This window comes from Beta vulgaris, chromosome 5 (assembly GCF_026745355.1).
Source record: "Beta vulgaris subsp. vulgaris cultivar EL10 chromosome 5, EL10.2, whole genome shotgun sequence".
Classification (NCBI taxonomy): Eukaryota; Viridiplantae; Streptophyta; class Magnoliopsida; order Caryophyllales; family Amaranthaceae; genus Beta; species Beta vulgaris.
The window spans coordinates 18580765-18594413 of NC_079206.1; the positions used below are offsets into that span (position 1 = coordinate 18580765).

Sequence of the window (13649 nt, forward strand, 5' to 3'; positions counted from 1 at the left end):
ACTCTTTAAAATGGATTGATTACCCAGAGGGGGAAAATATAATCTTGTAAATACACCTCATATAAGATGGTGTTTTAGTTCTTAGTACTCCCTCTTTATCTTTTTAGTTTTTTTTATAAGTTCTTTAGAACTTTTTTAGTCCGCGAACTTATAATCTTGACATTATTAACAATTAAAGTCATATGAAATCTTATTTGATTCACAAATTATTAAAATAGACTGTCTAATTTTAATATAAAATTAGGCGAACCTGATACTGAATTTTTTCTAACAAGTCCATTTCATTTTACTCTAATCAAGCACTATTTTAGTAACCCCTTCTCTTTTTCTTCTTTTATTTTCTTCATTCTCGAACTACAACAGACAATTTCAAAAAATAATTCATTAGTCTTACCGAACGGATTAAACTAGTTACTAAATGGATTAAACTAGTCATTAAGTGGGTTAGAGAATGTCATAACTGAATAGATTAAATCGATCACGATATAGATTAAACTGGACTTGGGTCATGACTATATTTAAAAGTTGGCATGTGCTTTTCTTAATATTGGACTTGGGTCATGCCTAATTTTAAACTAAAATTAGACGGTCTCTTACAAGACCAACTATATTTGATTTGTATCAGTGGATACTTTTTATATTCAATCATTATAATTTTTTATAATATGTAATGAAAGATAATTAATGTCAAAATTATGCATTAGCAAATATACACAGTTTAAATAGACAAATTAAAAAAATGCAGAGAAAGTATTATATAAAAAATGCGACAATTGCACGACATTTTGTTAGATTTATTTTCATATGTGGTTTTAAAATTGTTAAATGTTTGATCATATAATGATAATAATAAGTTTGTTTTAGAGACACTAATAATAAAGGTGATGGGAGAAGACTTTTATACCAGAGGTCAGAGGACAGATGTACACCAAATTCAATCAGAAGGCTTCCAACAACCACTCTTAAAACTTCAAAGCTTTGAATTAGCCAAATCCTTGAAGTGGGCTGGATTCCAACCCCCCCCCCCCCCCCCCCCCCCCCCCCCCCCCCCCCCCCCCCCCCCCCCCCCCCCCCCCCCCCCCCCCCCCCCAATGGACTCAGATGCTGGATTCGCTGCATCACATGCATACTGAGACATCAATTGCTGCCTTGCTGGATAACCATCTCGCTGATACGTGATTACCAACTGAACTTTGACCAACGTTCCTTTTTTTTTCCCACTAAGAATCCTTTTGGTAAAAAAGACCTTATTAAAACAAGGCCTCGCGTATGTCAATGAGTCCAAATACACAAATCAATGTTTGAGAGTAAAGAATACAAGTAGGTATAGAAGGATTCAAACTTGTGAGCTCAACATCATAATATGAGTTTCCCACCACCTCCACCAAGTAAGATTGGTTACTTTGACCCATATTCTTGCCTTGCTCAAAGTATATAACATATATTTGGGTGTATATGCATTTGATGGTTTCTCTTGGTTTTATACAATGTGCATATGGGCCCCCACCTTTACATTCTTCATGACTCATTCTACCTAGATCATAGGAAGATCTAAATGGCATCTTGTTATGGAATGACCCAAATTAGATCCATCAAAAAATTATGAGTCGAATGCTGTGATTTTTTTCATTACACCTTGTGAACCATGACGCAATTTCATCATCTAAAAAGACATGAGTAGGAATACTCTTAGATTCTTCTCAACGTGTATATTTCTTTTAATATTAAATTTTTATAATTTTTACTTATTAATAACTAAATATATTAATGCTTGAAATCATGCATAGACAAACTTGAAAAATAAAATAATACAACTATTTCTACACAAAGAAGATACAAAACTCATCATCATTGAAAATACCGAAGGGCGTAGTTTTCTTCACATAGTACCAATGTCCCTATTGCATAATAGTTCTGCGCCTAGTGGGTTCGAATTGATTTTATGACCCCATAATGCGGTTCATAAGTTTGTAAGAAAATATATATATAGCATCGACTAGGCAGTTTTTATAGAGACAAAATAAAGATAAAACTAACATCCCCGTAATAAGCTGGGACAAAATTTACCAACCAAAAAGCCAAGGCGAACTTGGTCTCAACAAGACTTATCCATTGAATCAAGCTTTCCTTGCCAAACTAAGATGGTTATTGATTTCTCAACATAATCGATTACCCTAATAAAAGAAAAATACTTATACTCAAAATCATTTTTTGAAGTTACCCCAAAGGGAATGATTCCTTCATTTGGAAGAAAATCCTAGCGCACACTAGTGGAAAAATTATCAAGGGTTGCGATCAAAATAGGCTTAAGGGTTGTGTTTTTGACTTACGACCCTTGGCGTAGCAGCCTTGGGCAAAAAGGAAGGTCTACATTTTTGATGAAAACAGCCGCCCTTATGACCCATAGAAAAACATTTTTTTTTTACATTTCTAGTCCTAAAAGACCCCCCATATATATATATATATAGAAGTGGTTTCATATGAGAATGCATACTTAAATGAGAAATGAGAATGATATTTACGCGCTATAACTCTTATGAATAAGTGATGAAACTCTAATAAAAAAGTGATGTAACTTCAAAAAAAAATATTAGAAAAAAATTCAAAATTTGAATTTTTTTTGTTTGACTCTAAATTTTTTAGGTGAGTGTAACTCTAATGAATAAGTGTTATAACTCTAATCCAATAATATGATTGATATTCATTCACTTTCTCATGTAACATTAGTCATGTTACTTTATATATATATATATATATATATATATATATTAATATAATATTATATATATATATATATATATATAAAGTAACATGACTAATGTATAAATATTTTTATATCTCAACTTTGTTGATTTCTCCCTAGTTCCTCATTGTGTTCACTCATCAATTGTTTGGGCTGATTTTTTTTTTTTTTTTTTTTTTGAAAGAGAAATTTTATTAATTGAAGGCCAAACGACATCTACAATAGATATTAGAGGTGATCATGGGCCGGGCCGGGTTCGGGCCGGGCCGCGGCCAAAAAAATTTGCCCATTGGCCGGGCCGGGCCGGGCCTAAATTCGGGCCGAATTTTTGTGTCCAAAGCCCGCTATTTCGGGCCGGGCTTTTGCGGGCCAAAACGGGCCGGGCCAAAAAATAGACTAAAAAGTCGTTTTTAGCTTGCCCAAAGCCCGCCCAAAAAAAAAAAAAATGACCGGGCCGGGCCGAAAAATTCTGCACAAAACCCGGCCCAAAAACGGGCCGGGCCGGGCCAAAATGATCACCTCTAATAGATATTAAAGAAAAATAAGATATAATTAAACAAGGTTAAATCAAATTCGTCTTCGAAGAAACTATAATGAACCAGATCGAACAATACAGCGCAGCCCCTTGTATTTGCTGAATCAAACAGCTATTGATGAGGAAGTCTGTCATTCTGACATAATTTGGGAAGAATATTCTTGATCGAGCCATGTTAACCGCATCCGAGATTCCAATATCTTCATGTAAATTCTTGAACGTCAACCAATAAGAACAATTTCTCATACCTAAAAACAAAACAACCAAACTCACGACTCCCATAGGGGAGAAGGAGATCTCCACAACAGAGACTAAAAACCCCATAACAGGAAGAAATCTCATAAAGAGATACTAATTTATTCAACAAAACAAGAAAATAAATTAAAAACTGAAAATAAAAGGGAAAAGGAGGCTTACCATGGATAAAATCATCCATGGTAGCCCCTAACTGATGAAGAAGGAGTAGAGGAGGCTAGGGTTTTAGAGAGAAAAAGAGAGAAAGATTTTTTATTTTCTTTGTGATTGTTGTTTGGCGCTTATTAATTGCTGGTATAATTGTAGAAATGTAAAATGAAGTAATAAGTTAGATATTATACCACTTTAAGGATAGAAACAAAAACAAAACTATTCATAGCAATATAGCAGGGATCCACTGAAACTAAAGTTGATAAATTAGGATTAAAGAAAAATTATATTACTCAAGCAAGATAATAGTGTTTCTAGTACCAGAGGGATCCGTGGCGCAATGGTAGCGCGTCTGACTCCAGATCAGAAGGTTGCGTGTTCGATTCACGTCGGGTTCAAACCCCCGGTCCCCAAAACGGATCTTTTTCGCCTCGCTTTACTGGGTGTAGTGCAGCGGTAGAATGAAATAGTGCCTGCTATAATGCTAATTTGGATGATCATGAAGGATACTAAAGAGGAGATTTTGCTGGTAGTAGTATTTTTCATTTCACTTGGCTTTTTTTATTGTCTTCGAAAGAAAAATAGAAGATCTTCTTCATAAGTTCTGGAACCTTCCGGTGATTCATCAATCGTAATGGCTAACAATTTTGGTTGGGATGGAAAGAGAATGAGGGGGAAAGGCTTTTGGTCGAAAAAATCCCATTCGACTTTGGGAACAGAAAAATCCACCTATTAATCAGAGGAAGGTTAGAGTCGAATATTATTAAAATTTGATATACTTTCATATTATGGCCCTGTTTGGCACTAGCGTTTGAGTTAACGGTTAACGGTTAACGGTTAGCAGTTGGATAAGAATAAAACGCTACATAAGAAAATTATGAGTGCTTGGTAAGGTAGTGGTTGTAGTAGCGGGTAACAGTTGGAGTAAATTATGTGCAGCGGTTGTGGAACGTTATTACAAGTGATGTTTGGGATTTAGAGGTAGCGGTCTAGCAAATAAACACTATATAATAGCATAAAATAGAATTATTAACAAATGTTTTCTATTTCTTTTTCCTTTTACTGTTTGTTAATTGTTTTATTTTATGGCAATTCAATGTTTATTTTACAATAGTAGATATGTAATTCAAATATTTATTTTAAAGATAAGATATTTTACAAGTACTTATAAATTTTTCGAGGGTTGAATATTTTCTTAGATTTATACATTTCTTTGAGCAGCTAAAAAGTCGTATACTCCTTTTTGTGTATCTTCTTTGAAAAATTAAAAATTGAATTTAACTATTGTAGAACGAATATATGAAATTGTTTGAGTTCATTTCATATTAGAATAAATGTCATTTATTGTCTTTTACAACTTCAACAGCTACTTTTACCAAATACTTCTAATTAAACAACTAATTTAATCGTTGATCGCTAACAATTACCCCCAACCGTTACAGCTAATGCAACCGCTAACAGCCACTAGTAACCGCTAGTTTTGCCAAAAATGCCGTACAGATGTACAATGTAATTATATTATCTTAAATTATATTGTGTGTGATAATTAGGGATAGTGGTGGGTAATGGTCCCTATATATCCGGATCCGCGGATACGTCATTGGCGGATTTAGATCCTCAAATTTTGGATCTGATGGATCCGAATAGGATCAGGATCCTAGTTTTTTAAAAAAGATGAGGATCCTATTTTTTTAAAAAAAAAGATCAGGATCCTAGTTTTTTTTTTAAAAAAAGATCAGGATCCTAGTTTTTTAAAAAAGATCAAGATCAGTGATAAGAGGTTTCTAGTGTGTCATTAAGACACCAAAAATCGTTTTTCAAACCGTACTTGTAAAACCTAACCAGCAATTACTAAGAACGTAGTAAAGGCAAGTCCAGGGTCCATCCACATGGAAAATGAGATTAATTTTAGTCTATCAAGTCTAACACTAGTAGAAAAAGGTCGATTTGCGTCCCCTCAAGTGCGTCGCACAAAAGCGGAAACGACGCACAAGCACTATTTGCGTCACATGCACCTTTGCATACGACGCAAAAAACCTTAGCCCAGCCACAAGCTACTACCAATATGCATCGCACACACCTAAGGTGCGACGCATATGGCCATTTTGCGTCGTACACAATGAAGGTGTGACACATATTGCTGCATCTTGGTGGGTAAAAAGATAGAGCTATCTGCGTCGCACCAAGGGTTGGGTGCGTTGCAAAAGAGATTTGTGTGTCGCACCTTAGGGGTGTGCGACGCAAATTACCTGTACGGCCCAAAGTATTAGAATTACTAACTCCCTTTGCGCCTCTTCCTTTCAAACCCTACCTACCCTCTCAGCCTCAGCTGTTCCTTTCATTTCTCTTCGAACCCCACCCCACTATCCTCTCCAATTCTCTGGTTCTTCAATTCAAAGGCCTCTTCCTTTCATTTCATTCAAATCCCCCCAAAACACCACCAACTACATCAAAATTCGAACAAATCGTATCTTCTCAAGTTCAAGCTCTCAAGTTCGCATCCACTGAAATCTGTCGAGCGCCTTTTTCGTTTTCCGGCGAGCGAACGAAAGTAAGACCTTTAGCGAACGAACGAAAGACATTCATGAGTAAGACCTTTTCCGTTTTCCGGCGAGCAAAGTTCTGATTTTCCGTTTCCCGTTTTCAGCACTTTGACAGGTTTGAATTTTTTCGATTCTTAGATTTCGTTCATTAGCGTTTTCAGTTTTGTTTCTTAATTTTTAGATATGATTTTTATTTTAGTTTTCAAATCTGAAAATTCGTTTTTTCATTTCAGATCTGAAAAAAAAAATTAACATCTGATTTTAATTTTTTTTTTACTATTTTGGCATTTGAAAAATAAAAACGCACATAGTTCATGCAATTGAAAATAATAGCCTTTCGTTTTTATTTTTATTTTTTATATTTGATTTTTCTTGTTTACTTTTTTGGTATTTTTAAGGTTTATTTTCAGATCAATTTAGAATTTTCTTGACTTTTAGTTCTGAAATTCTTATGTTCATTTTCAGATCTAGAAATTGTTCTTCTCGAAGTCGTCTCCCTCGAGTCATTGGAAAACTCGGCCTTAATCTGTGGGAAAAAAATAGGTGATGGCTGTCACAAGGAGCAACATTTGCAAGAATGGGATACAGTCACTATCCAGAGGTTATGCTGCGATATACTATGCCTTTGTTTTCCTTTATTACTGGGTGTTCTCAACCCAAGTTGTGGCTTTCTCCTCCTTGTGCATTGCAAACTACAAGTCATTCACTCGCTTCCACATTTTGTAATCTTTATTTTTCTATAATTTTCTTTTTTGATTTTCTGTAATTTTATTTAATTGATTTTCTGTAATTTATGTATTCTTTTTTATGTAATTATCTCTTTTTCTTTATTTTTTGTAATTTATTATTACAAATCTACGATTTTTTTTATGAAGAAACCAAAATCTTTATTGCAAGTTTGCAACAACCTTATTCCTGGTTCATAAAATTAATTTTTTTTAAAAAAATTGCAATTTGCGTCGCACGTAGCCCTAGGTGCGACTTAAATCACTCATCTGCGTCGCACTAGAGGCGATGTGCGAAGCACATTAAGCTATGTGTTGGGCTGGGGAGACCAATTTGCGTCGCACGTAGCCCTAGGTGCGACGCAAATCACTCAGTCGCACAACTGGGGACACCAATTTGCGTCGCACCGTATACAACGTGCGACGCAAATAGCTAAAAGATCTGCGTCGTTTCAGCATACGACGCAGATCGATCCCGGGACATCTGCATCGAGACTTGTGCCGTCGGACCCAAGTTCGACGCAAATAGGGGTCCCAGGTCCAACGCAAATCGACCTTTTTCTACTAGTGCAAATTACCTAATTGAGGAATTTTTGGGAGGTTATAAATGATTTGGTAACAACTACGACAATCTAATATCAAAGAACTAAGAAATAACATGAGATAAAATTACAATACGCAATACACTAGAGTTAAGATTTTTTTTTTATATCCATATGAGTCACGAAGGCAGTACAAAGAAGGGCAAATGGATTCGAAACTGTGGCTATCGTTCAAAGCACCTCAATCTTAACCACTAGGCCAAGACATCCTTGGTACACTAGAGTTAACGTTACTAGTATGAATCATAATGGACAATGATCTTTAATGCAAATGTGATTCAAAGGCGATGATAATATAAGGTTTAGTTTTCCTCTATATACTCGAGTCCTCTCTCGAATGGTCCTCAAGAATAATCGCTTAATAAATCAACTAAATTCTGTCTCGAATGGTCTTTAGTCTCTTGATTAAGAGATTTAATTAATTCGAAAAACCCCTAATAAGGATCCCGTGAATTTCTACCCAATATCTTGGGCTAGAAATTAAGTTGATTCATGGGGATGATATCAGAGTTCAAAATTCGATTAAAACATTTGAAATCAAAATAAATGTGATGAATATCTATCCTTAGACCTCAAATAAACACCAAGATCAATTGATAATCATCTTTAGATCATTACAATCACACTCACGATACATGTAAATCCTAATCCATACTTTCATCCTAAACCTTGATAGAAGACTACTCACTAATCATGGATTCTAAGCATAAAATCATGAAATTTATAACTAAACTAGGGCTAAACAATGATTATAGGTTAATTAATCTAATTAAATAAAGAAATATGAAACTATAATAGAAGAGAACTAGTACTAAAGAAAAGGAGAGATTGATAATCTAAAAGATGAATAAAACTAAAAACATTGAAATTAAATTGTTGAATCTCATTGATGCCCACATGTGAGTGTTCCCACATCGGAGAAATAGGAGAGACTAAACTACTTCATAAGCTTTGGAGAACTCCTCCTATCACCAATTGGTTTAGGATGAAACCTCCTTGGATGATTATAGGTTAATTAATCTAAAATAAATGTGATGAATATCTATCCTATGACTAGTCGTTGGAAAGCTATCGAAACAAGCTTTCACTTCCAACTAGATTATCATCATCAGATTTGTGGTTCAAAAGTTATGTCAATTTGAAATTCCCTGAACAAGATTCTATTGTGTAATTTTCTCCTTTGTGTGAGCGGACATGGGAAATGGTGCAAGCACACCATTTCTCAACATTTGCTCTATTTTCATTGCTTCCATTTCCAACTCTACAACTCGTTGTGATCTTAGTTAGTTCCACCTATATTAAGAACATGACAAGACAGGGTGAAAGCATATATACTAGAAATTCAGTCAAAAATAACTAAAAAAATAGCAAAAATATCACTATGATCAAGAATGATCAAGTGAATGAATTATAAGGGGAAATGGAGAAGAAAGGGGAGAAATAGTATCAAAATGAGCTAAAAGGAGTCCATAAAATGCGTTAGAAATGCACTTATTAAACTCCCCCAAGCTTAGCATTTTACTTGTACTCAAGTAAAACAAGAATAAGAAAGAAGAAAGAAAAGAGGAGAAAAAGATGAAAAAGAAAACTATACAGCACGCTAGCCTAAATGCTCTATATGCAAAGCTACAAACATGGCATGCAAGCTAAATGAGTTCATACCAACATTTAGTAGACAAATCAAACAAAAGAGGAACGATAATTAGAAAGCACAAGAGTGACTTAAGAGATCCAATTCACCAATCAACCGAGTCTTCATAAAAACAAGGCTTTCTAGAAGTGATTTCTCACCCCTCTCCACTTCAGAGTCCCGAGTTTGAATCCCCCTTAAGGATGCTCAACCATAATAGCTCGCCTCAACTACATTTTGATGTCCCTCATCATGACTTGCAAAAAATCTCACCCGCCACTACTGAATTGACCAAGACTAATCTAGATTTCAAAAGGGACTTTATCAAGGTTGTAAAGAGGCTATGTTAGGGGTGAGGATATCAATTTGTGAATGTGGTGCAAAAAGGGTAAAGCGAAGTATAAACTAGGGGGAAAAGACTGCCCCAAGCTAGTCCTAACAACAATTCAGTTTGAAATCTCAAACATAACCACTTTTTTTCTTTTTCACTTTATTTTTTAAGTTTGAACATATTTTTTTCATTTTTCTCATCAATTTTCTCTTCACTTTCTTTTCTTTCAACAATAATCCAAATGAATCAATAAAAGCTTGTTTTCTTTTCTTCTCTTTTGCAGTTTTCTTCATCTTTTGCAATTATACAAACACATTAACTCACTTTCACCCAAAGGCTTAGCATCAAAATAACTCAACTCAACACAACCTAGACATGTACTCCACCTTGAGGAAAGTTTGGCCATGACTTATTATGAGGGTTAAGAAAAAATAGGATAAACAAAGGCTCAAATGGGTCGAAAAGCGGATAATTATGCCGGTATAAAATGCTTTTGGCTTTTGCGCTCCTAATTATAGGAAAGTGAAATGCCCTTAATGATTCTTCTATTTAGCTCGATCATATGCAATCTTGGGGAGCTAAAATGCAAGTCACAAGTTAGACGATCAACGGCGAGGGTTGTAAATGAGTCTTACGAGGTTTGTGGCCTGCTTCGGGGTTAATCGCACAAGTGATAAGGCAATCCAAGCAACCAACTCGACTAATTTTCAAAAAGACTATACCAAAAGTTATTGATATCAAAGATCACCTAAAGTCACATGCAGTAAGGCTTCCAAAACCATCAAGTCAAATGCAAGAAGGCCTTCCAATCAAGTTATAAACACTTTTGGCAACATATCATGCATAAAAACTTCATCCTCTCATCTCTCACCTCACTACCACCTACAAACTACCTTTCAAACACCACAAAGTTCAGTCATAAATCGCCGAAAAACGTGACCCAAAGGAACCCAAAAAGAAAACACATCTTTCTCTCTCTCTCCTTTATTTTGGGCCTCCCACAACACCACCACCGCCTGCCACCTTGCACGACGCCAGCCTCACTCCGTGTCTTAGTCGTCCTTTCCCCTGCTTCACCTGTCGCTCGCCGGCCACCCACCGTGCCAACACCATTCGCGTCTTCTCTCTTTCTGTCGTCGCACTCTTCTCTCTCGCTCCTCTTCTTCACGCCGATTGTACCGCGCACACCACCGAGACCTCCGCCACCATCTTGTCACGCTGCCGTCGCTGCTGGCCACCGTCGTCGACCTCCTAGCCAGAGCCGAAGCCTGTCCTCCTGCCTCACTTCACTGTCGTCCCTGCTATAAGAAGCAGAGCTAATGACATTATTTTGCTTTTTATTAAAAGAAATTCTGATTTTCCTAGTTTCCTATTTCAAGCCCAATTATCCTTGCTAGTTAGTATTTGTGTTGGGCCTAGGATAAATATATTGTGAGCTAAATTTAAGTGTTATGAATCTGTTAGGAAATGTGTTAGGCTAAAAGATGAAATGAGTTTTGTTATGAGTTTATTAAAGGACTGATTTAGTTAGTTTAATTAGATCATGTAACTTGATTCCTAAAAACTATGACTGGGCTATATTTTATGATTACTAAAGTAGTTGTGTCGTTTGAAACTAATCCAATAAGCTTGTAATTTGTAATTTGAGTATAAGTTATTATTACCTTCACTAATACTTAAGTTCGCTTGTAATAACTAGTTAACTTGATTTATTAGTTATTGTGACTAAATAATATTAATGGTTCTATCATAGCAATAAACTTAGTTAGTTAATAATAGACGATTAATTGATGATTAAGTATGAACTCTTTTAATATAGTGTACTTTCGAATGGTTATATATTATGTATTAATATAACTTTAAATATAATGTTTTCGATAATTCTAAAAAGTATAACTAAAGGAAATATTTCGCTTATTTAGTTGATTAAAGAGTAACCTTAAGAAGTTATTAACGACTAAGGTAATAATGACCTTTATAGAGACCTTTACGACAAAATAACGCACGCTATGACTATAATAGACTCTAACTAATATTAGGCTTAAAAGCTAAATAACGAAACATTCATTTATATTCTTGAATAGATGAAAGAAGATAAAGGATATTACAAGCCTCCCCCGGCTATAAAGGTTGCTAAAGCAGGAGTTCATGTAACGTTTATTGTTAAACCCCGCACTCCCCTTCCAACTATGTTTCATATGATGCTTTTATGAAATGTTTATGTGATGTTTTTATGGTGTGCGGGATACGAAATATTTGTCTGTGGAAACGAGGCTTATCAAATGATTTGATGTTTTATGAAGTATGATGGCTTTGATGTTACGAAAATATGATGATGATGATTACGTTATGATTATGAAATGTTAAAAGAAAAGAAACATGATAAAGTTCAGGTTCTTGGCAGTATCCCGTGGGCACCGCAAGTGTCACCTTTGTCCTGACCTCCCTTCTGGTTAACGATTGGGTACCGAAAGTGTCACCTTTGTTGTGACCGCCTTTCTGTGGCCACCGCAAGTATCGCCTATTTTGTGACCGCCCTTCTGTCAATAATGTGGGCACCGAAAGTGTCACATATGTTGTGGCCGTCTTTCTGTAGGTTATGAGGAGACGTCCCTTCTATTTTACTAGTCAAGTGACCAAAGTAAAAGGTATATAATGATGAATATGATAAAGAATGATGATAGTGTTTTATGATTATGATTTAATGGTTATGTTTACGAAATGGTTTTATTGTTTCTCTTCTCCCTGTTTACTAACAAAATGAATTGAAATGCTTTTACAATGTTAGGGTAGTATGTTACTGAGCCTCGACTCATGACGTTTTGTTTTATATTTTAGGTGTGGAAGAACAATTGTGGATCACTATTATACTGCGTTATGGAGATTATGTATGATTCTACGAGGTTTTAGGATATTTTGTATGATGGATGAATAAGTATTATTATATGATGAGTAATTGTATAGTTGATTTTTCAATTTTAGGCTATTCTTTTATTTGCGAGCCATAACCCACAAGCTTAAGTTATGTTTTCGCTGCCAAATAAGGTTATGTATTTGTCGGGGCATTACAGATAAGGAGAATGCAACGTGTACGTAACAAAACTGGAGGTATTTCTTTGATTGAATTTAAGTATGAAAGATTGCCTACTTTCTGTTATGCATGTGGCATGATTGGCCATATTGAAAGAGATTGTGTTATGGTTCCCGAGGAAGATCGTGGATCAGACAAATAGTGGGGCTCATGGCTTCGGGCCTCCCCACGTAGAGGTAGAATTAAAATACAAGAGGAGGCTAGAACATTCATTAAACGGTTATTTCACCAAATACCCCCGACAAATCAAGAAATTCACCATATACCCTCAATGTTTCAGAAATGCACCGTATACCCTTGAGTTTTCGAAAACGCACACCAGATACCCTTTTGCCTAACTGCCGTTAACCCACAGTTAGCTTTATTTATAATTTTGCCATCATTAACCCTAATCCTAATTAAACCTAACCTAATCTAACCCTAATCCTACCCCTAAACCCTCCCCCTTACCCTAACCCTACCCCTTGGCAGCCCCCACCCCCACCCCTCGCCTCCACCACCCCAGCCTCTACCCTCCCTCCCCCCACCGTCGATGTTTGGCCGGCCTCCCCCACCGTCGATGTTTGGCCGGCCTCCCCCACCCCGACCGCACCATCGCTGCGCGTGCCGGCCACCCCCTCCTCTCCCTGCGCGTCTGTTCGCCACCCCTCACCCTCCCTCTTCAATCTGCGCCGGAGTCCTCCCACCCCCTCTTCGTTCTTCGTCGGAGTCCCCCACCCCATCTTCGTTCTGCGTCGGAGTCCCCCCACCCCTCTTCGTTCTTCGCCGGAGTCCCCCACCCCCTCTTCGTTCTGCACCGGAGTCCCCCACCCCTCTTCGTTCTGCACCGGAGTCCCTCACCCCTCTTCGTTCACCGTCGACTCCCCCGCCCCTATGCGAAAATCTGACTACCATGTGGTGAAATCTAACCCAGCCCCCGCGAAAATCCCCCACCTTGCGCTAAAAACCGATAACCCTCGCGAACCGACCACCCTGCGCGAACCAACTGCCCTGCGCGAACTGACTACCCTACGCGAACCGACTACCCTGCGCGAACAATTGATG

General features: G+C 36.8%; 1 non-coding gene across 1 annotated transcript; it reads left to right on the plus strand.

Annotated features, from left to right (window-relative positions):
* The first annotated feature begins 4009 nt into the window (after positions 1 to 4009).
* TRNAW-CCA (transfer RNA tryptophan (anticodon CCA)) lies at positions 4010 to 4081 on the plus strand. The gene has a single exon. It is a non-coding gene; the product is annotated as a tRNA-Trp (tRNA).
* Positions 4082 to 13649: the final 9568 nt, after the last annotated feature.